Source organism: Haemaphysalis longicornis, unplaced genomic scaffold (genome assembly GCF_048455015.1).
Source record: "Haemaphysalis longicornis isolate Haplotype H1 unplaced genomic scaffold, Haemaphysalis longicornis Haplotype H1 scaffold_1, whole genome shotgun sequence".
NCBI classification, from domain to species: domain Eukaryota; kingdom Metazoa; phylum Arthropoda; class Arachnida; order Ixodida; family Ixodidae; genus Haemaphysalis; species Haemaphysalis longicornis.
The window spans coordinates 239,906,624-239,928,860 of NW_027526203.1; the positions used below are offsets into that span (position 1 = coordinate 239,906,624).

The following is a 22,237-nucleotide window of genomic DNA, read 5'->3' on the forward strand; positions in this document are numbered from 1 at the left end:
CCACACGAAATCTTGGGCAAAAAATTAGGCCCCCGCAGTCAACACAAATTATGGCACGGTGGTGGTTCGGAGTGGTGTTTTTTTTTCTTAATTTTAGACAAACATCACCTTATCGTGACATGTATACTTGCAAAATAAGTAATCTGGTTGTCTTGGTTCTTTTACTTTGTAGGAATAATGTTTACCTCTTGGCCGGGAGAGAACTTCTATCAGGATTGGCCCCTTGTTTTACTTTCGCCAAAAAATTGTTTTTTTGAACACTGTCCTGAGCCCATAGGGAAAGAAAACCGGCGCGTTTAACGAAACAAGTATTTCCAGGACAAACGTGACTTGGTTTCTGGAATGGAACGAAACATCCCCGGCCAAAGTACAGCAGTATTCCCCATCCTGCCTAAATTAGAATCTAATGTGAACATTCACATTATCATCGCATCAAAAAAAAAAAAAAAAAGCCGCATTGGAGCGGTTTACAAAGTATTTAACGTAGTGTAGTATACTCTCTGTCATCAAGCACAACCACTTCGGCCGTCGCTTCCGTATGTTATCAAGCATCCCGGCGTGGCATTATTCTGCTTAGGAATACGGCATGATAACGTATGCCTCGTTTGGCGTTCGTGCATACTTTTTGAACACGAAAATTGTACAAATGAGTGCTATCAACCACAACAGCAACAAGTATCATTCACAAGGAAACACGGCGAAAAGAGCATGGCCGAGGCGGCCGATCCGGCCGGAAGTCCAGGTATGACGTTTTTCAGCCGGTTTTTGCCCGCGCTCTTCGGTCTTCCGGCATCGCGCGGCGAGATGGGGGCGGGGCATCGGGCCAATTTTGTTTGCTCATTGCGCCGCTTCTATTGCATGTATTCCTTAAATATTTCGTACACATGAACTATTCAATGTGTACTTGCTGCTAGTCAACTTTTCTTCTAATTCTAAAACCGCTTCACCTTCCCTTTAATAAAAAAGGTCGTAAAAAGGTAGTAACGGCCGTATTTACTAACTCCTTACGACCCTTACTACCCCGCGGTTTTGTACGTAGGCTCTGGCACTAACAACGGCATGGTTAGTAAATTAACTGAGTGTAGGAAGCAGTATGCACTAGATTGAGGTCGTGCTTATGACTAGGTTGTGCATGGCCAGTTAGTAAACGCATGTAGCTCAGAAGAGTGCTATCGCTGGGACTTTACAAGTGGGGGTACTGGTGCTTACTGCCTGCTTCGGTTAGTAATTTTGACAAGTGCTACATTTACTACCTCCAGTTACTAAGTACCTAGTGTATACTGGGACAAGTAACTTGTTAGTATTCCATTAGTGAATGCTCCGACCTTTTTTTTTAAGAGTGCTGCTGGACGGCCCAGAGCTGTCCGTCTTGGTCGTACTACGACAGTGCCGCTTCAAGTCGCGGCGGTAGTGTTCCTGTTTTAGCTTCTTCGGGGTGCTTCTTGCAGTCGCGATGCGTTGGAAAACGAGTGTCCCGGTGTGTTCTTTTAGTACGCGTTACGTTCTAGCGCGAGGCGTTCGAAAACGTGTCCCGGTGTTTTAAACCGTGACTACATAATGATGGCAGCAGCGGTGGCCTAGAGGCAGAGCATCCACCTCGCGTGCAGAAGGACCGTGGTTCGAATCCCGATGCCGAACTATTCCCACCAGATTTTTTAAAAAATCAGCGTATTGATGGAGTTGCAGAATGGGGCGCGGCCTGACCCCGGCGACCATTGCCGGTAACGCACTCCCTCACCAGAGCAGGATTGGCCACCCTGGTTTAGTAACGGCCACAACCTCCCATAAATACGCCAATTACCCTACGGCCCTCAGCCTCCAGTGGCTGCGAAGCAACTGACCACGGCGGTGGTCAGACCTGTGACGCAGCAGAGGGTGCTAAGAATACCTGGACCCGGACAGGCCGCCATTCGAATCTGTACCTGGCCACGTTTAACACGAGAACCGTATCCAGTGAAGCGAGTCTAGAGGTGTTGTTCTAGGAATTAAAGGGCATTAAATGGGATGTCATATGGCTTAGTGAGGTTAGGAGGACAGGTGAAGCCTTTACGGCGCTGAAAAATGGACACGTCCTATGTTACCGTGGTCTAGTGGACAGAAGAGAACTGGGAGTGGGATTTCTAGTCAATAAAAGCATAGCTGGCAACATAGAAGAATACTATAGCATTAACGAAAGGACAACAGGTCTTGTAATTAGGCGCAATAAGAGGTACAAACTCAAGGTGGTACAGGGCTACGCGCCCACATCCAGCCACGACGACCAGGCAGTGGAACGCTTCTATGAGGATGTGGAATCGGCAATGGCTAAAGTAAACACACAGTATACCGTAGTTATGGGGGACTTCAATGCTAAAGTAGGCAAGAATCAGGCTGGAGACAACGTAGTTGGTAACTATGTTCTGGGCTGTAGAAATAGCAGGGGGGACCTATAGTCGAGTTCGCAGAACGGAATAACCTACGCATAATGAATACCTTCTTCTGCCAACGGGAGAGCCGGAAGTGGTAATGGAGGAGCCCGAATGGGGAGCATAAAAAAGAAATAGACTTCATATTATGCGATAACCCTGGCGTCGTGAAGGATGTGGAAGTGCTTTGAGGGTAAGGTGTAGTTACCACCGTATATATATGGTAAGATCTCGAATTAGGCTAGACAAGGGCGTCCGCAGAACTTTTTGCAAGGGGGGGCATCCATCAGCGGGGTGAGGTACGGTTGGATAGCACCAAAAAGGCGTTATTGGTGGTTACAAAAATTACAAACAGCGAATTAGAACCAGACATGGAGAATATACGTTGGATTTTATTACCGAACAAAGAAATAAAGTGAATAAAGAAAATGCGAAAACTTACTGTGACTTTGTAAAGGAGAGTGTCTCGCTGCGGGAGGATTCTCGACTCACGCCAATTGCACACAGCACAATACGTTCACATACACACAACTGCACTCCGTCAATATTCCTTGAATAGCAGCTGCAGACGCCTCGGGTTTTTCTGGGCAAATTGCGAGATGACATCTGTGATGACGTCTGTTGAAATGGCTCACCCAATAAAGATACTACTGGCCTCCCTGACTTTCAATGCAGTACAGGCATACAAGCGTTTTGAGGGGCTGATTTATAGGTTTTGTTTCGGGGCTTGGGTGGTGCCAACATTTCGCTATTTCGAAGGAAATGGTGTACTAGGTGATGGGATGGCACGGGAGGATGTTACACTCTCCCTAATAAGTGTAGCGGTGACGATAGCTGCAAATTTGTCCGAAAACTGAAGTTCTTGTGGTAAGACTGCATAAATGTAAAGTTTAGAAAAAAAAAGTGAAACCTTTCAGAATTATTTGCTATCTTCAATAGCCAGCACAGACAGCCTGTTTCACTGCCGTCATATGACCGGCAATGTTAGTCAGTGCCTAAAGTGCTATGTTGACCGCAGTCCTGAAGGGCGTTCCATACGGATACGCAGGACCTGAGTGTGCTAATCATTGGGTAGCCTGGACTGTTGGGCTGGTTGGTTCACGTACATAATTAAAAAACGTTTCGCTAAAGGGCGGGACAAAGGAGAGAACGTCGGTGTCTTTTCTCCTCTCTTCCAACTTTCAGGGCATAGTTATTTTAATTATGGGCCAACCAAGCTGTGCAGCTTTTTTGTAGTGCATAAAAATATCCTAATCTCCAGGGAGGGGCAGTTACCCCCCTTGCCCCCCCTTCCGGACGCCCATGAGGCTAGATCTAAGGAGGGACCGTAACAAGCTAGCACGAAAGAAGCCGATCAATGAGCTAACAGTAAGGCGTAAAGTAGAAGAATTCAGGATCGCGCTGCAGAACTGATATTCAGCTCTTACCGAGGAAGCAGAGTTTACGACTCAGGAAGCCAGCGAGACCCTTACACGCATTATCACGGAGTGTACAGTAGAAGTCGGGGGCACGATGGCTAGACAGGATACTAGTAAACTTTCCCAGGAGACGAAAGATCTAATTAGGAAACGGTAAACCATGACAATCTCCACCCCAGCTAAGCTAGCGGAGCTTTCGAAGTTAATCAATAAGCGTAAGACAGAAGTATACTATGGAGAGGATAGAATATGCTGTAAAGAACGGTGGTAGCCTGAAAGCAGATAAGAGGTGTCTTGGCGTGGGGAAAAATCAGATGTATGCACTCAAAGACAAGCAAGGCAATGTCATCACAAATAGGGATAAAATAGTCACAGTAGCCGAGGAGTTCTATAGGGATCTGTACAGTAGCCGGGACAGCCAGGATAATGCCGAACGAGAAAGTAGTTCAGAGCAGATTGACATCCCACACCACTAACAACCGAAGAAGTAAGGAAGGCTTTGAAAGAAATGAAAGGGGGCAAAGTAACTGGTGAGGATCAGATAACAGCACACCTCGTGAAGGATAGCGGATAAATTGTACTTGAAAAACTGTCAAACCTGTATACGCAATGCCTAATGACCGCACGTGTACTGGAATCTTGGAAGAACGCGAACATCATCCTAATCCATAAGAAAGGTGACATGAAGGACTTGAAAAATTACAGGCCGATACTGTCAGTCGTCTACAAGGTACTTACCAAGGTAATCGCTAACAGAATTTCTGCAACCTTATATTTCAGTCAAACTAAAGAACAAGCAGGGTTCCGTAAAGGCTATTCAACAATGCACCATATTCACACTGTCAATCAGGTGATAGAGAAGTGTGCTGAGTATATATATATATATATATATATATATATATATATATATATATATATATATATATATATATATATATATATATATATATATATATATATCAAGGTTGCAGTCGTCATTGCCAGTGCTATTCGGCTTTTTTCGAAATATTTAATAGGGCCGAATGACGTGTGCTTGTCACGTTTCTTTGATTCATTGATAAATAAGCGAAAATATAAGTCGAGAAAAAATCCGCCGTTTTTCCGGGAGCGGGACACGAACCCACATCTCCGCATAACCGGTGCGGTGCGTTAGCCGCACCGCACCGGTATATATATATATATATATATATATATATATATATATATATATATATATATATATATATATACATATATATATACTGAACCCCTATATATAGCCTTCATAAATTATGAGAAAGCATTTGACTCCATCGAAACCTCAGCAGTCATTCAGGCATTACGGAACCAGGGGGTAGATGAGCATTATGTAAGAATACTAGAGGATATCTACAATTGGTCCACAGCTACCATCATCCTTCAGCCCCCCCCCCCCCCCCCCTCCCCCCGAAATTTTGACGCGCTGTCATGCACGGCGACCAAGGCAACCACCTGCGCCGGAAACCATCCTAGGATTTTGTCCAGAACCCCAGGAGTACTGTCCGGAAAGCGCACCAGCTCTCCCTTGGTGGCCCGTTTCCCTCCTGGTGGTCATTAAAGTTTTGAGACGGCGCGCGCGCTTCAGGTCGCCGACAGACATTCAAGCCGACAATTCTACGTCGCTTTGTCGAGCGCGCCCCCCCCCCCCACCCCACTCTGTGGCCGCGCACGCCGCCACACACCGCGCACGGCACTTATCCCTTTTTCCGCCGCCGATAGGCTACTAATTGTTTCCCGACGGACCCCCCATTCTCGTTCCACGCGCCCCGCCGTCCCGTTATTGCCGCCCTCGTTGTCAGCCAGACGACGTCGCGTTTTCAGGCCGGAAAGAAGACCACACGTAGCCGGCACGAGACACGCGACTAAATGACCTGCGCGACCCAATGTTTCCAAGCCTAGATCCCCAGAATGACTGGCGGGAGAAGCCCATTCAACCGTGTCGCGGGGACACCTGCAGGCAAAAACAACCCTTCTACCCGCGGTTGGTCCAAAGTGCTCGGGATCGCACAAAACGAGGGCCACCCAGACGGCCTCGTTAGTTCGTCATAGCCCTCCCCGCGAATACTTGCCGCAGTTCGTCGACCTGCCCGATACAGCAGCGGCCAAGTCTACCACTTCCCTCAAACCGAGGCGCCGACACCGGGCGCTGCGGCATCATTACAAACAAACGAAACGATGCGCAGCGCGCGTCCCTTCTTTGAACCCGCCCCGTGGCCGCCCGCGTCAAACCCAGAGGCGCGAAGTACCGTATAAACCGGAATATAGGTCGAGTTTTTTTTCAAAAAAATCCGCCCAAAAGTCACCCCTCGTCTTATATAGCGGTCATTGGCAGAATGTAAATCGTTGTCTGGCAACAATGTGCAACCGTACTCCGTAGCAACGTTACTAGAATAAACTTATTCTAATAACGTTGGTCCGTAGCAACGTTACTAGCTTATTCTAATAACGTTGGTCCGTAGTCCGTCGCCAATCGCCATCGCCATTCGTGTCGGACTGGTCTCTCGCTCTATCAGGCCTTTATTTGATTTCGCTTTTCTCTAGTTTTTCGTCTTTTACTCGTCTATTACGCGTGCGTGCGTACATTTCTGTACGTCTCTGTTCCGAAATGAGTGGCGGCAGTCGACGCGAGTTCGCCAGGGCGTTTAAGCTGACGGTGATTGAGTCACCGAGCAGAATGGGAATATGGCGGCGTAACGCCAGTTAGACGTTTCAGAGAAGTGTGCGGTACTGGCGGAGCCAGAAAGCTAAGCTGTGCGCGTGCAACCCCCGAAACCGATCGTTCTGTGGACGTCAAGAGGTGCACCCCGAGTTGGAGAACAAAGTGGCAGACTTCGTCTGGGAACTTCGCTCACGATCGCTCCGGAGGCCATGCGCGGACCGGCTCCGCGAACTGTACAATGAGTGGATAGCCGGCGACAACAAAAAGACCTATACGGGCCGGTTGCGACCGTGTCAAGCTGGGTGTCCTTCTCTGGGCAGTCGCTGCCCGACGACATGGTTACACGAGCGTTCAGAAAGTGCTCCATCAGCAACGCGCCTGATGGCATGGAAGATGACAGTGCGAAGCAGTCATCCTCGGACGACTCTGAGAGCTCGGACGAGTGACTTCGGCAGGCATAGTCAGTGGCAGTGACGGACGGGCGTCGAAAATAAATATAGACATTGTGAGTGCGCTTCTGTGCCGAATGAATTTTTTGTCAACTTTTCCCACCTCAAGGTAGGGGGTCGACCTATATACCGGGTCGACCTATAATCCGGTTTATACGGTAATGCGTTTCCGTCTGCGCTCCGCGCTGTCCATTCATCACCGCATCCCAATCGGCGGTAAAAAAAAAAGAACACATGACAGAATAAACGAGCAGCTCGCGATTTTAGGAAAAGAGGTGCTCGAACTTACGTGGTTTCGTTTGTTGTGTTTTACTTAATTGTTTTTCGTCTTTTCCTTTTTTCTAGTGGTGGGAGAGAGTTACCAACGTTTCGGGGTTACGGGGGCGTTGTCCGCCGCAGTTTATGCACGGATTTGCGAATGCAACCAACCAGATCGCCACGAGATGCTGATTGGCACGTGCGTCGTGGGCGGAGCCTAAGTGACCGATCAAAACAACGATACACGACGTCTCGGGGTCGGATCCTCAGGGTTTCACACAAAGTTAGCTGTCTGATACGCTTATTTTACTTCTTACTCTGCTCAACTTCAACTTCAGTCTGCAAATATTTTTTCTTTCGTTTAAATATACTTTTAAAGAAACCTCCCCTACAATCGTCGTCGTCAGATCATCAGGGAAGATAAGAACCTTTAGTGTAAATATTCAACTTAATATGTCTTCGGAGTTCATCTGTCTGCCCTTCAATGCCGCGTAGCGACTGCACGGAATTCGGCGTTACAATATGTCACAGAAGAGGATATCGACATTTTTTCCTCCTACGTCCAAGCGTCCGTGCCAAGACACTGAAGCCAGCAAAGGTAACTATGCTATTTCTTTTACGGGTTTTCTTGTGTTCAATGTATGGTGCGTAAAATGCATGATCTTGAAGCCTAGAATCGGGTTTTCGTAGGCGGACAGGTATTGGCAGCTACGTTTGCAAAATAGCAACATTATTACTGATAAACCAGTAGTCAAGTGAGGGGAATAAGATGCATTATTTGCGAAAGTAAGCGTTAGCATAACCAACATGTAACAGCAACTCTTTCTCATAAAAGTCAGGTCTCCTGACTTTCATTCGTGGAGACATTTGTTTGCATGCATTCTTTTCAGTACTGAGACCTTTTCTGTATATGTCCTATTTTTTTCCTTCAGTCATGCAACTGCTTGAAATTCAATCATGTTCGGTTTCGAAATCATTATTTCGATGTTGTCGCTGCCTTTCTTAAAATGTTTTCGCCACGCCGGCGTACAATGCCGACGATGCCGGCAGGACGAAAAGCACTGTGGATCAAGCCTTGCGCTGTCTTTTTATTCAGTAGGTCCTTCAGTCGCGTGATGAGACAACCCTCTTCCCCCTTCGAAGAAAAAATTCCTCTCTTTTCAAGAACACAGAGGAGCGCTCCCTTCCATGGTTTGCATAAAAAAATCGAAAAAATCGCTACTCACGCTAAAAAAAAAAATGTCCCCTTCCCTGACATGCAATTTTCACGTCTGGTTTTGATCACGCGTAGGATTGAACAGGCCGGATAACCACGGGGGTGACGGAGCTATGACGAGGCGCAGTCTAAAAAATTTGGTTTTTCTACAACTCGTATTGAGTTTGTCGCCACTGCACCCTTAGCCTAGGTGGCACATCTTACGCTGTTTCCCCTAAACACATATAGATTCCGCTTCTTAGTCCGAACACAGCTTCTAAGTCACAAACCGGTGAACCAGCGCGTTACGCTGAGCATTGCAGGAAACACCTTGCTCGCGCAGGCCAAAGGTGCAGTTTCACACACCGAACATTATGCTACTTACATACATGGCGGTAGGAGCTTATAAACAAAGATGGCGCATTATTGGGTCATTGGGTATAGCGACAAGAGAGGGCTGCTGTTTATTTTTTTCCCTTGTGGTTTGCGCAGGTACTGGTTCAAGACAAAAAATCTCTACTGACACAAGAGACGAAGGACTGGTGCCAGAGCCACATCTGGAAACTCAGAAGCATGCGTCTGTACCGTCTGTACCGACAGGCTCAACATGCTCATCTGGTGAGAATTCGCACATATTTTTCTTATTCGTTCAGTTATTGTGCACAATTTAGAAACAGATCGCTCATGTATCGAACCACGTATAGTGATATCAAATATTTAACTCTTTCAGATGCGCAAACGGTCCTAACAAGCAAATTTGACATAGGGCTGCACTCGAATTACTCAACAATGGAAGACCAGACCAGATATCAGCTTCTGACATCTCCGTGGATTCCACCTCAAGGATACAGATTCAAATCTACGAAAGATTTGAAGCAAAACCGAAGATTTCAGTCGGCATGGCTCGATAGATATCGATGGTTGAGCTACTCAGACCTTCAACAAGGTGCTTTTTGTCGAGTGTGCGTCCTGTTCTGCGGGCCGGAGGTTGGCAAGGGCCAACATGCACGCACTGGAGCCCTCGTGTCTAAGCCTTTCCAGAAATGGAAGCACGCTCTCGAAATCTTTGATGCGCACGAAAGCACCAAATATCACCGTGATTGTCAACTGGCGGCTGATAACTTTATCCAAACGTTCTTAGGAAACGCACCTAGTGTGGTTGATCAGCTGGACCAGGGCAGACAAAATCAAATAAGAGAAAACAGAAGAAAATTGCAGCCTGTTGTTGAGACAGTTCTTTTTTGCGCACGGCAGGGTCTGGCTCTGCGTGGCCATAGGAACAGTGGTCCTCTGGACTTGAGCGCCGTCTCCGTGGAAAACGAAGGAAACTTCAGAGCGGTACTTCGAATGCGAGCCGATTGTGGCGATACAGCTCTGAAGGACCACCTGGAGGGCTGCCCCAGTAATGCCTCGTATTTAAGGCCAGCGGTACAAAACCAAATTATAGAAATTTCTGGCGAAGTCATCAAAGAAAGATTGGTTGCAAAAGTAAACGCCTCAGGCTGCTTTGCAGTATTTGCCGATGAAACTAGAGACATTGCTGGAATTGAACAGCTTACCGTTTGCGCAAGGTACCTGAACAAGGATACCGACAACATCGAAGAAGTGTTTTTAGGCTTTGTGCCAATACAGGACCAAAGCGGCAGAGCCCTTGCTGACACAATTATCAAATTTCTCATTGACCTAGGAATTAACAACACCTTCGTGGCCAAGGGTATGACGGCGCAAGCTCTATGGCAGGTAGAACCAATGGTGTACAAGCCGTCGTTCGCGAAAAATATCCGACCGCATTGTACACACATTGCGCCAGCCACTCCCTTAACCTAGTTTTGTGTGCGGCCTGCTCCATTACAGATATCCGAAACTGCTTTGGGACGCTAAAGGAAACATCGAATTTTTTTCGGAAATCTGCTAACCGTTCGCACGTTCTGAGAAAAATGATAAGTTTGATGTGCCCAGAGTCCACAAGGCAGCGGCTTCTGGGATTATGCGAAACGCGCTGGGTGGAAAAGCATGATGCAGTGCTTTCATTTGTCAGTCCGCCTTTATAGTTGCCTGGTCACGCCTTGTGTTTTTTCTACTTTTCTTTCTCTCATTTTCTCCTTTAATATGTACCGCTGTCCTTTCTTTCCCTTTCATTTCCCGTATCCTCTCCCCCCTGAGTGGGGTAGCCAACCGGACAGTATTCTGGTTAACCTCCCTGCCTTTCCTGTACTATTCCTTCCTTCCTTCCTTTTTGAAGCGGTGATCGCAGCACTAGAGGAAATTCAAGACAATGGCAGTGGTGAAAGTTCCGCTCAGGCGAATAGTTTGGCGTTGGCACTTCTGTCACCAGCATTCCTCGTGAGCCTGCATGTGGCGAAGAATGTGCTTGCATTGACTCTGCCGCTGTCAAAGAGGCTGCAGTCGAGCAGCATCGACATGAGCGCCGCGATGGACGACCTACACTTGGTACAGGAGACTATTCAAAATGACCGAGACAGTGCCACTGCCTCCTTCTCGAAAATATTTGCACAAGTGCAGGCCGTGGCAAACAAAATGAATGTCGAAATCACCAGCCGACGAGCCGGCGTCCGCCAGCAGGATCGTGGCGTTGCATTAGAAAATCCAGAGCAATATTTTAGAAGAACCGTATTCATTCCATTCATGGACTACGTGTTAGCACAGTTGCACCAACGGTTCGAAAAGCACAGGACAACATTAGAGTGTTTTTGTGTAATTGTGCCATCCGCAATACCACCACTGCAAGACAATCGCGAGAAAGCAGCGGAAAACCTCGTCGCTAGTTTTCCACAGGACGTGGACGCAAGGGCTGCTTTGGGAGAACTGCGACTTTGGTGGGCAAAGTGGATGAACAAAGCAGCAAACCTCCGCCCCAGCACAGGAATAACTGCCCTCTCTCACTGCGACTGCCAGTTCTATCCGAATGTGCACAAACTGCTTCAGATTCTAGTCACCCTTCCAGTGACAACTGCCACCGCAGAGAGAACATTTTCGAGCATGAGGTTGTTAAAGAACTACTAGCTTGCGCTCCACGATGTCCCAGGAACGCATGGTTGGCCTAGCGCTTCTGTACGCTCACAGAGACGTTGATGTCAGCGTATCAGAAGTCATTGACCGCTTCGCTAAAATTCCCCGCCGAGTAAGCTTTGTCCTTTAAATAGAGAATCAGTAAGAAACCATTGCAAGTAAAAGAAACGATGTTAGTTCTGCTTCATAAGAGTGTAATTGTGGTAACGAATCATTGCACATTAGTTTTAGAAACCACAGAGATTGCTTCCGTTCACTGCAACCGCCCACATCATATTCTAGGATTATCACGAAATTGGAAATTAAAATTTAACAAGCACGTCAAGTACGAATCGCCCACCTTGCTCTGGAAAACCTGGTTTACGCGGCGTTTTTCAACAAACCGTTGCTCTATGGGCTATGTGCAACTAAATGTAGCGTCTGCGACTTACGTAAAACTTTTGTCTTTTAAACTTCTGTCTTTTGTCATTCTATTAATGTCAAGTAGAGCCTTATTTTACATCGGGCACAACGCAATTGTGTTTACACTAAAGCACCTTTCAAATACACATTTTGTTTAATATTTTAAGCATTTATGCTTCTACCCATTTTACCCATATGGTCCTGTTACATCGCGACGCCAGTGTTCTAAAAGCACATTACAATTTCTAGGGTAATAGTTTTATTTTTGCCTGGGTTCACTGCGTTTCTATGTGTGAGGTTAACCTCATGTGCTCACTGAACTTTATTCTTTGTTGGCCTTGTTTTATGTAATATGTACACTGTACAGTCACTGTTGCTTAAATATGTGCGTTAACTGCAGCTTTCCGATTTAAGTATCTTGTTGCTAGGTTTTCTGTATAAATGTGCACTTTGTTGCCAGTGAAACTTTTGTTGCCGTCATCCAAATATAATCGTCTCGCTTTTTTCTCCACAAGTGTACGTTTTGACTCCTTTTTTTCTGTGAATAATCTTGGTGGAATTATCCGCTGTACGCGACTGTTAACAAGCTGCTCCTACGCCTTATAATGGCGTAAAATACAGCGGCGTTCAGATTTGCCCCTAACCGTCGCATGTCAGCAAAAATGTAAAAAAAATTCTTGAATGACAAAGCGACATTAAAACGTTCGCCCGCAAGTTGTTTCGTGCTTTTCACGTTTATAATATCCACTGCATGCAATCTTTTGTTAGTTTTAGATGAATGTAGTTCTTTACTTCTGTGTCTTTTGCTTTCATGTTTGTTAAGGATATCTGTTTATATTTTAAGTGCAATGCACTTCTTAAGCGACCCTGAACCTGCGTCCACCGGCGATGTCCGCGCACGTGGAGATGGGCGCGCGCAGCCTGGCCGCTGACATGGCACATACCCACGTGGGGGATTGGCCAGAAATCTCCTCGTCTTCCTTGGCAACGGGGGGAGATGGGCGCGCGCAGCCTGGCCGCTGACATGGCACATACCCACGTGGGGGATTGGCCAAGAATCGGGCGTGAGAAGGGCTAATGCACCTGCTTAAAGGAGTACTGACACGAAATTTCAAAGCTGAGATCCGCTCTAGCAATCAAGTACAACGACAACACAAATAGGTGTCTGTGAATAAATGCATCTTTCTTTCTTTGTAGTTGTGTGTGTGTGTGTGATCTCTCTTTCGCGAACATTACCGAACCGCGCAAATTCAACTCGTGCATTCGCACTTTCACATTCTTCCCCTCGGGGAAATGCGGGGAATTTTTTCTTCGCATTCCCAGCTTGGTGGTTCGTTCTTCCTTGCTACCGAAAGCGGTGTTGTTGGGCATTTTTCCGTGCGCTATTCTGCACAATTCTGTGTGTACCGTTCACGTTTGTCGACAACTAAGCTTTCCACTTTGTCTATGTTGTACCCTGCGTGGTACAAAATGTTACAACTTGTATGCAGGCCAGCGGCAGCCACTTCTGGATTGTTGTTTTTGTGTGTGTTTCCCTTTTGTAATGTGTATTTGTTACCCGCAATGCATAGTTCCATCGAGGCATGTTATGTATCTGCTCCGATGGACAAAAATTACACCATCTTCCCGTAGGGGAACCCTGAGTAGTATGCAAAGCAGCCATGGGGTCGATTCAAGTGCCCATTAGTTTTCAGTTCATCGTTTCCTTAGGTTGAGGTACGTAGATACCGTTATATTTACAGTTTGGTTTTCATGGTAACTACCACACTTTTCACTTACCGTAACTACGAAATGGGAAATTGCGTTGAGCCCATGGCTGTTTCGCATACTGCTCAGGGTTCCCCTACGGGAAGATGGTGTAATTTTATTAGATGCGACGGGGCTATGTCCCTCCCTTGTCGTTGTTGCGCCGTCCACACCCCCACTGCGCATGCTCGGCTTGCTGAACGCCCGGTGGTGTCTTGGGAGAAAATATTCGTTCCCTGAAACAGTGCTCGCTCGACAAATGGGGTCACGTAAGACACCGTTGCTTGCGTCAATCGGCCAGTGTCGTCTGAGACAACCCCAAGCCCCGTAGTGCTGTGCAGCTAAACCAAGCATGCTGTGCGCAGTACGAACAGCAGAACGCATAAGTACTTCTATGTTTACATGTGCTTTCGTTACTTCCACTGTTTGCCCCATCATTCTTATTGCTTCGTAAAGAATGTGCCCTAAATTTAAGCGCAAATCGCTCGTTCGTTTAGTTTGTAAGCTCTACCTAATTTGCGTCTGCTTCTGCCAGCCTCCGCCAATCGCAGAGCTTAGCTCATGTGACATCATAGGTTCTGTTGCGGGAAATGAGCTGGTGGGTCGCATGATCATTCCCGTTTTTCCTAATTATGTAGCTTATTTGAGCGAAGTTTACGTTAAAAGTGGTGTCAGTATGATTCTAACGAGACAATCTTTTGAATGAACCAAACTTGTGTTTTCTCTTCATGGCTCCTTTAAAGGGCTCCTGGAGCGGCAGTGTTGCCGGTGTCTTCCTGGGCCGGCGGGTGGATGGACGACGGACGACGGACGACGAAGCCTAGAGCAAGAGATGCTTTGCATCTAATATACCTCTTCACAATTCTGTACAATACTGCGTGTGGCTTGACACCTCAACGTGATGGCACACAGTAAGTAGCACAGGTGCACTTCAGCCTCGCGGAACCTTGATTCCAGGGTACCTGTGACGTGTTTCAGTCTGTGACATATTTCGCGCCGTAAGACGAAGAAACGAAGGCGAAGAAAGAGACGCAAATGTGATGTTGCAGCAAAAAAAAAAAAAGTATCGCCAGGCTTTCGCCTTCAAAGCTCCTAGGCAGACTTTTATTAAGTGCCCCGAACAATTTTTGACCTACTGATTTAACTAATGTTCTCATTTGAAAATTAACACAAAATTTTTCCCACGACTGCAATACAGCCTACGGGCATATGAAATATAGCCGACATTGTTTCACATGATTGCTTCGTTGATTGATTGATTGATTGATTGATTGATTGATTGATTGATTGATTGATTGATTGATTGATTGATTGTAGTTGTTTAATGCGCCGACGCAACGCAGGCGATGAGGCGCACCGTATATGTCTCCGGATTAATTTTGACCACCTGGGGATCCTTAACGTGCGCTGTAATCTCGTACACACTGGCGTTTTAGATGCGACGCTGAGAGCATCTCTGTCGGCGGCCCTGTCCTTTCTGTGTGCGTCCGTCGTCGTCGTCGGCGTCCGCATTCTCCTCCGCTCACCCCATCTCCTCTCCGATAGCGAACACTCTCTCGCGAGGGGCATTGGATTGTATTGGATTGGCTTGGCTTGGACTGGATTAGATTGGATTAAAGTGGATTGTGTTGGATTGTGTTGCGTCATAGCCGTGGCAGACGCACTGGCGCCGGCGCGTGCCCAGGTGAGAGCGAATACTCTCTCTCAACGTCTGCGGGTGTGCGGCCCAGCGCGCTCTCACTCCGCCGGTGAGCGGCGCTGCGCGCGGTGCTGCGCATGTGCAGTACTCTCTCTCTCCGCGGTCTCCTCTCCTTCGGGCGCGCTGCGCATATAACCGGTGTGCCGCTCTCCGGCGGCCTTACGGTCGACGGTTGCTCTCCGCTTGCGCTTGAACCCCCCTCAGCGTCGCATCACACCAGGATTCCCGCGAGAGAAGGTGGGCGTTATTTTTTGCTTTTCGCCTCCATCAGGAAAGCGGCCGCCGCGGCCGGGAATTGAACCGCGTCCTCGTGCTCAGCAGCATAACGCCTTAGCCACTGAGCCACAGCGGCGGGTACGTTCTTTCAAATGAAGGGGGTGGGAGGTTGAGGACGGGGGAGAGATTGGGGGTTAGGGGGGGGGGGGGGGAATAGGAGACGCGACGTCAGGTGCTGGGGCTACCCTTGCTGAGGAAGGCTTGATGGAAGCCGACGATTTGCGTCATTCATCTTCCAAACTCCCCCTAGTGGAGCGGTGGGCCCCACGGGCTCCCCAGCCCTGTGGTGGTCTAACCGTACGCCGGGCGGATCTCGACCGACGCTTTTTCCGGTGTCTTCCTGAGCCAGTGCTGCCGAACACCACGTTTAATAAAAAAATTCCCCGCATTTCCCCGAGGGGAAGAATGTGAAAGTGCGAATGCACGAGTTGAATTTGCGCGGTTCGGTAATGTTCGCGAAAGAGAGATCACACACACACACACAACTACAAAGAAAGAAAGATGCATTTATTCACAGACACCTATTTGTGTTGTCGTTGTACTTGATTGCTAGAGCGGATCTCAGCTTTGAAATTTCGTGACAGTACTCCTTTAAGCAGGTGCATTAGCCCTTCTCACGCCCGATTCTTGGCCAATCCCCCACGTGGGTATGTGCCATGTCAGCGGCCAGGCAGCGCGCGCCCATCTCCACGTGCGCAGACATCGCCGGTGGACGCAGGTTCAGGGTCGCTTAAGAAGTGCATTGCACTTAAAAGCTTTCCTCCTCCTCATCCTCCTCCTCATCCTCCTCCTCCTTCCTTTCCAGGCACGTGCACATGCCCGGTCCTATGGACACAGCGTCTACGCGTGCACGCACGAGCAGTGCAGTGGAAGAGAAGCGTGCTCAGCTCCGATGCTGATCGTCCTTCAAAAATCTTTCATCCATCTATCCTCGGACGCCGCCTGTGCTCAGGGGCCGCCGTCTAAGGGGGGGGGGGGGGGGGGGCAGGTGTTTTTGGGATCTTTGTTGGCGTTGGAAAAAATAAGCTGTTCATCATCGTCACTATGCAGTAGTAATTTACATTTATGAACGCAAAAGTCCTAGGCGTATCATCAAATGCGAAAAGTGACCTATACTCGTATTCGTCGTTGTTTCGGGGAACACGAATGGTGCCAAAAAAGCCGCTCGTGTAAACAGAAAATAAATAGACACCGTTGTATTGTAGTGCGATTCGAATCCGTGTCGCCAGAGCAGGATGAAAGTGCGCTAACTACGGCGCTAACCCAGCAGCACCATTGGTGTCAGAACAAAACTAGCCTGATGTGTGCCCCGTGGCAGGGAAACGCGTAGAACACGCGTACGCAGAGAAGAGCTCTCGCTGTGGGGAAGCTGTCGCTTGAATTGCGGCCAATCTGCTTGTCGGAGTAATTTGCGCGCGAACACGAAGAAATAAAAGGGAAGAAATAGATGAAAACACGGTAAAGTAGTGGGGAAGTCTCATAATCGAGGGCTTTCGCTTCACAGTCTGGAAATTTTCTTGCCCGTCCGTACTCCTCGAGTTTTCTTGAGCATAAATAATTGTGGCAGAGGTTGCATCTGTCATGTCTGAGAAGGCATCCTCATCGTCCGGCAGCGGTTGATCAGACGGGCAAGGAGATGAGAGGGGACTTGCCTGACCAGCTGGTATCGGCGACGCTTCCAATGAGGAGGCGTTAGGGGCGTCTTCAGAGACGTTAGGAGCGTGTTCAGAAGCCGTTTCGGAGGTTGCCTGATGAGAGGGGTTCATCTCCAGGCGACCGGTAGCAGCCCCCGGAACGGGGCCAGAGAGGTGACATCCAAACGTAGCACTTGGCAGCATACTAGGAGGCGAGCCCGGCGGCAGCCCTGGCGGGGCTGCGCCCGCCGCAGGAAGCATGTCCTTGGTTGATGTGACGTACCAAATTCGACACGCAAAACGTCGAAACTTATTTAAAATGAACTGCAAGGAGAGACAAGCGCAGCCGGCCGAACGGGTCTTCTTCCTCCGGGAAAGTGAACACTCTACGCCTATGAGGCCCACAGATTAGCTATGTAAGAAGTGGATAAAGAGCTGTTACTTGAAATGAATGGTGTTTGATTCAAGAATAAGTCGGAACAGATAGATCCCACCTCTATGGAAACAAAGTATCAAGTATCAAAAAGTCTCAGAAAAAAAAACTCTGGTTACCATAAAAAAACACAAAATTTTCATTCCTCCTCGAAAAAAAAAAAAAAAAAGAAATCAGAATTGAAAGCTAACCTGTAAATGGAAAATAGACAGGTTTAGTGATGTGCGTGGGAAGCTGCCGCTGCTGCCAAATTGAGGCTGATTTCATTTTCATCCCTCCCTCTTAATTAATGCAACCTACCTGCTTTTGTCCCGTTTACTCCCTCCCGAGCTCTTTTTTCCACCGCCCCCACCGTGTTTTCCGTTCAAAGTGAAATGGCTCCCCTCCCCTCTCCTTGTTTTAATAATTATACAATAGTGCATCCTGCTACTGCAGCTAAACGAGATTCATAAAGTAAGACCAAAAGCAGCGCTAGAACCCTGTTTAGCAGGAAAAATTACTGCGAGAATTGCTACGTAAACAAAAAATAGGTTTCAAAAAGTTTAAGTTGATTTCGTAAAACAAATTTCCTGCGTTTGTGCGGCCGCGGTACGGCTATTTCAGTAGTATTAACTCTATTGCGGCCACCAATTGTTTGAGCGCTTGTGCTTTTCTGCGGGCACAAATCGACGTACACAGGAAATGGTGTTACATAGCTCCGAACTTTAGTGGTCGCGCACTTTAGGGCTCGCTGAAGGTGCCTTTCTCACGCTTGCTCGGGCGGTTCGCGTTACCTGACCTGCTGGATGTGTGACGCGCGAGATATCGTGTTCCACGCCTGCACCGCCACGCCATCGGGTACCTGGTGGGGGGGTGGGGAGGTCACTATTTCTTGCCTAATACAGGCACTTGAGTTCCAGCAACCGACCGGTGTGTACGCTTTTATCGTCGCTCGTCAGCCGACGAGGCATGGTGTCAGAAGTGGGATGAAGAGAGCGACACATCGGTCAATTATTGCTAGCGATAGGTGCGTAGCCTGCAAAACACGCTATGGCGGATGGAGAGATCAAGCCATCCAGTTCAGCGGCACCGGGCTTCAACCGCCACCGAAAGTCGCTTTTGGGAACCCAAGCTCCTGGAAAGAATAGGTCTACCAGTTCGACGACTATAGCTATGCATCTGGGCTCTACCAAGCGCCGGGAAAAGTACAGGTCAGAACGCTTCTTTACGCCATGGGCTCCCAAGACGCCCGCCGCGTTCTCGACACTAGCATTGTCCAGCGAAGACTGGAGCTCGCTAGAAGCAGTTAAGAAGTTCACCGATCACTTCATCCACCCGGTCAACGAGGTCTACGAAAGTGTCCGCTTCCACCGTCCAACAGGGCGAAGGCGAGATTGTAGACGAGTTCTGCACTGCGCTGCGTACACTTGTCAAAAAGTGCAACTACGCCTCAGCGGAAGTGGAAGAACGACTCGTTCGAGACAGGTTCGTCGTGGGTCTCCGGGACTCTAACCTTGTGGACAAACTGTGCCGAACACAAAAGCTTACCCTTGAAGAAGCAAGACTACATGCTCGCATCAATGAAAATGCCGTGAAAGCCCGTGCAGCGGTGTTCCAAAAAGAGCCGAATCCTGCTCACGTTGTCGCCGAGGCCAAAGTTCAAAAGCGCTTCCAAAAGCCGCGACATGGCTCGGATTCTCAAGGGAGCTCCGGCAAGCGTGTTACCAAGTCCAACACAAGCGACGCTACCGCGAGCTGCAGATATACTGCGGTCGACCAACGCATCCTCGAGCAGATTGCCCAGCTAGGCAAGCCAAGTGCAAAGGGTGTAATCGGATTGGACACTTCGAAGCAGTCTGCGAAAAGAAAAGCAAGAAGAACATGAGAGCTCTCACACTTCACTCCGTAGCAGCCCTCACCAGAGCCAAGTTCGTAAAAATGGAACCTTCGTCCGAAGGTCAGTAAGCTGGAAGCCAAACACACAGCTGGCTGGCGCCGCATCTTTTCAAAGTGCTACGAGTTGTGCCGCGCCTCCGCCACATGGCGCCACGGGTCCCGCGACCGAGAGAAGACGCAGTGAAACATCCCCCTCGCGAGGGGCACGATCAAATGCAGAGCATTTCCGGGGGCGCACGACGTTAAGTAGTTTGCGTTACGTTAATGTTGTTGCACTTGTGGCAACTGCTGACGAGAGAGCGCTCGTCAGCAGTACTTTGAATGAGTCAACGATATAAGGCGCGTTCGTAGCGTCCCGTTCTGTGTCGGCTTCGTGGCGCAGTGGGTAGAGAGAGCACCATGTACATTGCGTTCCGCCCGCAGGGTCGAGGGATCGAAACCAGGCGCCGGATAGTATTTTCTTCTATATAGTGTAGGGGGAGGGGTGCGGACAACGACGGTGCGGACTACGACGGGACAACGCGGGTGACATCGTGAGTTACTGAAATGCTCTGCATTTAAAAGTGAGCGTCAACGGTCACAACGCTAACTTCAAGGTTTACTCGGGTGCGGAGGTGACAGTGGTACCGGACTCGTTTCCAGGCATACCGAAACAGCTGCAAAAGCTGCAAGTGAGCTTACGGGCCCGGGAAATTACTCCCTCACCGTTCTCGGAACATTCCAAGCGAAACTGAGCTGGAAAGGCAGGTCTACAGTGCAAACAGTGTATGTTGGGCCTTCGCAAGACCCGCCGCTTCTTGGATTCCCTGCGATACAGGCTCTCGGAGTCATACGGTTCGGGGACAGTGTAACAGATTCTACCGTCACTTTGAAGGACAGTCTCTTCGATGGCTTGGGCGAGCTGCAAGACGAATACGTGATACGTCTCCAACCAGGCGCCAAACCGTTCTCACTCAGCGTGCTGAGAAGAGTACCGATTCCGCTTCACAAACCAGTTCGAGAGGAGCTCAGCAAGCTCGAATCCCAGGGAGTCATCCGACGGGTGGACCGTCCCACACCATGGTGTTCCGGTATGGTGGCTGTTCCAAAAGCAGGAGGAGGCTACCGAATATGCGTTGACCTCACCCGACTCAACGAAGTCGTGCTTCTGGAGCCTCACATACTACCTTCAGTCTAGAACATCCTGGGACGCCTCGGATCAGCAAAGATATTCTCTAAGCTCGATGCTACCGCCAGCTTTCACCAGGTGAAACTTTCCGAAGAAAGTCAAGAACTCCCTACGTTCATAACACCAATGGGAAGGTTCTGTAATATTCAAAGGCTGCCTTGTGGAATCTGCTCAGCGCCAGAATATTTTGAGCGACAGATGAGCAGAATTATGGAAGGCCTCGAAGGAGTTGTGAGCATGATTGATGACATTCTTATCTTCGGAGCATCGCAGCAGGCGCGTAGCCAGGATTTTTTTTCGGGGGGGGGGGGGTTAAAGTTGTTCTCAAGCACCCCCCCCCCCTCCCCCGACAGAACAAAAATTGCGGTAGTTTAATCTTATCGCAAGCTTCAAAGGGATAGTCGAGATATTAAAGAAAACCTAAGAAGCAGTGGCGAATCCCCAGCCACTTTCCGGCAATTTCTCTATGACGTCACAGGATCCTGTTGGTACGATTGGCGCCCAACGACCTAAACCACCGCCACAAAACATGATCGCGCGAATGTTGAAGGGCCTCTAGTTCAGTTGATCCTATCATTTGAATTTTAACTTGCTGCTAACACACTCATAACTACGTCTTAGTGCTGGCCTAAACTACATCACTGCTGCCGATATTACGTCACTGCAGCGCGAAATTTGCAAATTTTTATGTGTTGCTTTGCTTCGGTTGAAAAACGTCTTCTGTGACTGGAATGGAGCTCAGTCACCAAAGGCTAGTTCTTTAAATTTAACAAGGTTGTATTCTGTCTTCAAATGGGCTGTGTAAGGTCTTGCTCAGATATTGGTGTTGATTATGATGGTATTTTAGTGCCAGGTGAAGTTGTAAACGGGGGAAAAAATCGGCAGACCACGTGGTGCAAATCTGCGCCAGTGATACGGGACGTATACTGCACGTACGGGCACCTTGTGCAGACATATTGCATTGAATGACCATAGTTTCATGTGATTACTTGCTTTATATCAAAGTGTGTGGTATGATGAGTGCGACATCCGCAATAAAACGGCTAGGGCTTAAGAATGAGTTTTTTTAGTTGCTGTTCAAAATGCGGAAGAAAATTTTTTGTATATGAGCATTTTACGCCCAAGGCCAATGGAGCTCATTTTGTGCAGCCCACATCGAATTATGCACTTACGTTATGTGTAGCGCTGGTCTGATTGCACGAACATGGTAGGACTAAGCCCTCACGCAAAGCGGAATAATTCAGCCATCGGTATTGCCAAGCCTTGTCAGTTGAAATTTTCGCTTCTGTTTTGATTCTGTGACGCAGTCCACCTCGTAGCTTCCAGAGACGCTGGGCGGACATGAGAATCTGGTGCTTCGTAACAACATCAATCTGGTTAACATTTCCGTACAGCCCAACTGTAGACTCTGCTGTAATGAGCTCCCCCTTGGTGTTTTAAAATGCTTGCATTATTCTCTGTCAAGTTTTCAATGCTTCGTGCATAAATGAGTTTGCGGGTGTTCTTGTGGTCTGTAGCCTGTTTTTTTTTTTTAAATGACTACATCCGTCCGTCATGCCAAATCGATTGAGC

At 48.3% G+C, this 22,237-nt stretch overlaps 1 long non-coding RNA gene across 1 annotated transcript; it reads left to right on the plus strand.

The window, feature by feature from the left end:
* The first annotated feature begins 7,279 nt into the window (after positions 1 to 7,279).
* LOC144168825 (uncharacterized) lies at positions 7,280 to 9,674 on the plus strand. Its single transcript, XR_013322251.1, has 3 exons — positions 7,280 to 7,805; positions 8,895 to 9,020; positions 9,133 to 9,674. It is a non-coding gene; the product is annotated as an uncharacterized LOC144168825 (long non-coding RNA).
* The last annotated feature ends 12,563 nt before the right edge of the window (positions 9,675 to 22,237 follow it).